We start from the raw sequence: 4,513 nt of genomic DNA, 5'->3' as shown, positions 1-4,513 counted from the left end.
TTCCTGCTTGATGGAAGTTTGCACTGTGTGGGTATGACGAGATTGGGGCTTCCACCCAGCACTTGCACCAAGTGATTCATTCTGCATTATCATCAGTACCTGGGAGCAGAATGTGCCCAGTGGTTCATAGAAGTGGAATTAATTTCTACTTAATTGAAAAACTGGAGGGGGGGTGAGGAGAGGGGAATTGGAGACTGGGACCTAGTGAAGCCAACTCCCTCTGGGAAGTGCTGGCAGGATGATGTTGGTTAGTACATGAGATGCCAGAAAAGCCACTTGGATCGTATCCTGTATGTCTCTCCCAGGCAATGCTGCAGAAAGGGGAATTGGAGGATGCAATCGGATTAGTTTTATTGCAAAGACTACAGTGAATTTCAGGAAGGGAGCCCTGCTTCCCAAGCCTGTTGTGATGATAATCCCAGCAATGTATTCCCAGGCCAGGTCCAAACAGCTTTAACTGAGATGGCACATTGGAAACAGCAGATCGTCTCTGCTGGTGGCACCAGTCCAAGCTGATAACAGGGCCTGACTTTGTTCATTGCCACAGGTGCTGAATTCTCTCTTTTGCATCCACGTAACTCAAGGCTGCTTTTCCACTGAGCCTTACATTTCGTGGCTTCAAGTCCTTTTATTGTGCTGTTGCCATGTGACAAATGCATCTGCCTGAATGCTAAAGCCATGAGGGTTTTCTTACAGCCTGGAAGCCTGGTGGGAGCTCTATACACCAGCAGCACTAACCTAATGCAGACATTTCTGCTGGCCCAGTACTAACCCTGTGACCGCACAGAAAATCCCGCTTTTCAGCATCATTCCAACTTCTTTTTGAAGTGAAAATGAGGGTCAGAGATGCCCGTTAGCCAGCCTAAGCCCGGCGGTGAAGATGAGCTTAACTCGGTGCAGCAGTGGGAATTGCTCCAGTGCTGGAACACTGCCTCCTAGCCTTGCCTGGTCCCTTGGGTCTTGCTGCCTGTGGGAAGTCTCTGTGTTTCAGGCTATTCTCCTGGAAACAAGGCCACTGTTCCCTCTGAAACCCTGAACTGTAGTATTTTGTGGCTGCGGGTTTGCCCAGAGTTGACATTTACATGGGAACACAATCAAAATCTGTTCAGGAGCTTCTCAAGTGCAGGGATGCAGATAAAAATGTTTCTTCTCCTCAGGGGGAAGAGTCTTCTTCACGGGGAACTCCGAAGGGTTTATCTGAAACCTGTACTTGGGGGGCACAAGACTGTCATGGTAGAATTGGAAGCAATTAGGCACTTGAAAGCACAATCGATTACAAAGGTTGACTCCATATACTCCATATGTATGTATAATCCATAGCAGGTTGTTTTCCCCACTATTAAGAAGCTCTAACCATTCCCTCTAATAGCTATAACCACAGCTGTATTTGGTTTAAACACTGGAGAACCCTATCCAAGATGAAGCTTAAGAGTAGCTCCTATAATCCTAGTGATTCCCAAGGCCTTATTTACCCTGCCCCTTTACACAGACAAGGTATGTGACTGACTCAGTAAATGGGAACACTGTAATGGGAAAAACACAGCTGTGTTTATTCCTACAACTTGTCTCCTGGTGCACCAACCTCTGCCTCAATAAGCAACTGTGTTTGTATTGGTGGCTGTGCTTTCTAGGCCTTCAGCAGGTCTGGAAATACCACAAGCAAATAGAATGCTTCTAGCACAGATTCAGAGGTGTCTCGAGTCTGGGGAGGAAGAAGAGCACTTGCCTTTCTACTGTAGCTTCACCGTGAGCTTAAGGCAGAAAAAGCATTTGTAGGTATGCAAACCAGCTCCTCTTGCCTGTGGCTCCCAGAAAGGAAGGAGTTTAGTACTAACAATCAGTTCTTGCTCTTTCTCAGGCAGCAAGACCACTGTTCTCTCAAATAGGACCACTCTGTCTCTCCCCGGATGCTGAATATGCAGGTTGCTTTCATGTGCGAAGGAATCTGGATTATGAAATCTAAAGAGAAGAATGGCCTGTGATTTAATATATAGAAGGAAATTAAATTGCAAATAAGGCTGAAAACTTATCTGTCCATTGAGCAACCAGAATAATAAGGGTTAATAAACGCTGAAGATTAGACTTGCAAATTCGGCCTCTACATAACCAACCAGTTTTTCCAGGAAAAGAAAAGAAGTTGTGAAGGTGACTTGCAAAATATGTCTGAATCTAATAAATATGCATGGCTACAGTGCTACTGCCTGTGAAAGGATACGAGGTGACAGAAGGAAACCCAAGATCAAGTTTAAAAAGAGAAAAAACCCTAACGTCTAATTTAAACTAGGCTGGATGCCAGTTCTCCCCAAGACTGAAGCCTGACTTCTTATGCACCATGACATGGTTTCCACTGTAATCTTCCCAATTTTTTCTCTTCCATTTCTCCTGTAATAAACCCCCTGACTACTGTACTTTGCCTGCTTACAATTTTAATGTTTGTGAATGCTGTCACCCTTCAAAGGGGTTTTGGCAAAGGCAAATAGGAACCAAGGCTGGGTCACCGATAAATCTCAGCATGCAGCACTGCAATATTTGATAATCCCCATAGCCTAAAATCCTACTTTATCTGCAGTCCTCCATATTCTATCCAAGAGAGGTGCTGTCACAAAACCTTTATCTTTCACCAAGACTGCTGACTGGAAAGGCACCTTCCTACCTGTCCAAATAGAATAATAAGTATACAACAGCCGCTGACCTCTATCTTGACTGTCAACCTCAGCAGCTTTTCTGGCCAATTTAAGAACTCAATCGCATGCAGGTGCTGCTCGAAGCACTCAAAAGTAGACCAGATGTTTAATATAGATACTCCTCCCCAACATCGCCAGAACTCGAACATAGCTACAGAGGGAGAAGTGGTATTTTCAATATATGTCGTACGTGAGCACAAATGACTATGTTCTTCTTGTGCATTTTGTGATGACTTCATTGTTCGGCGTTATGCAGGTTCTAATTTTAATACTGATTACTACTAATTAAAATAATCCATTCCTTGATGTCTAAAGCAGTGAACTTCCACCAGCCGCATGCAAAAAGAACAAGAATTAGTTACAGAAAAGCTCCTTAGATGACAGTAAACCATCTTTCCTGACAGCATATTGACAGTACAATTATTACCATACTGTAGTGCCCTTCACCAGAGATACTCACCCAGAGCACCTCTACAAGCATCATTCAGCGTGAACTTTTCCTCTCCACCCTCACCTGGGACTGAATAGTTGTTATTCTTCCTCTGTTTTGAGCAAGAGGCATTATAGTTGAGGGAAGCTGAGAGCTCCACTCAGGATCACACAGAAAGGCAGTGGTAAAACTAGATTCACAACATGAAGCTGAGTCAGACTCTCCTAAACCACATTCCCCCATGCCAATTATTTAGCCATGCTACGAAGTCAAAATCACTAACGTTCTTGGGAAGAAAGGGGTTCTTTTAATCCCTCAACTAATTCCTCTATTTGCGTGTGTGCATGGGTGTGTGTTTGCATGTGCAGATTTACAACCTGGTTTAATACCATGTCTTTTTGATGGGAATGTGGAAATATGGTATCTGATACCGTGCTGGCGTGGCAGCTATCTACTGGTTTTAAATAACAAGGTCGGGCAGCAGTGGCCATGCAAACCCGGGTCACTGCCAAGGGGCACATGTGCTTATGCATCCGTGCCCCACACAAGGAGGAGCTCAGCACGTACCGCAGCAGCAGGAAGGTGTGTTGGCGTGGATGAGTGGACACATGCTCCTATCACTAATCACCACCTCCCCACCCTAAGCAAGCTCAGCTCAGCTTCCTGCTGCGCAAACACCTCGTTCTTACCCGCCTCTGAACGCACTCTGTTTGCACCATGGGTGTATAGTAGCTCTGCACTAGGCAGCCAGAAGGCTGAGAAGCCTTCCTCTACCAGTGTCATGGTTTTGGCCTTTATTACTTATGGATAATAAAGACAGAGAAGGCTTTTTGGCTGGAGAGATGAGTTTAATTATAGCTCAAAAGACTAAAGCTATAGCTGTCACATCTTCATCCAGCTCTGCCAGGAAGTACTGGGTCACTTCTTGGATGTGAGTGTAACATCATTACCGTTTAATAGCCTTGCATCAGAGATTGATTCAGTTCAACTATATTGATTTTTTTCCCCCACTGAGATGAAAAACGTCAGCTACAAAGGACAACAACCACATGCCCATTCCCTACCCCGTTCCTTTGGCTCATGAGCATGGAAACAAGCACACCCATGATCCCTTAGGTACAAAAGCAAACCAGGAACGCGGTGCCTGCCTAGAGATGCATCCCGCTTAGGCTGTGTTAACACAATTAATTGGTTTAGGCATAATTGTCCTTATCACCTATGCTAACATCAGTAGTAACCAGGAAACTACTGCTCCAAAGTGTTGCCACAGAGTGCCAAGTGCAGTGTTGGTGACTTAAGAGATACAAATCAGAGGAAGCACAGAATGCAGCTATGATGTTTTAATTGACGTAGCTATAATGTTTTAATCGACGCAGAGCTTTTGCTACAAGACTACTCT

The sequence above is a fragment of the Nestor notabilis genome, unplaced genomic scaffold (assembly GCF_000696875.1).
Source record: "Nestor notabilis isolate BGI_N333 unplaced genomic scaffold, ASM69687v1 scaffold27413, whole genome shotgun sequence".
NCBI lineage: Eukaryota > Metazoa > Chordata > Aves > Psittaciformes > Psittacidae > Nestor > Nestor notabilis.
This window is presented reverse-complemented; position numbering follows the sequence as displayed.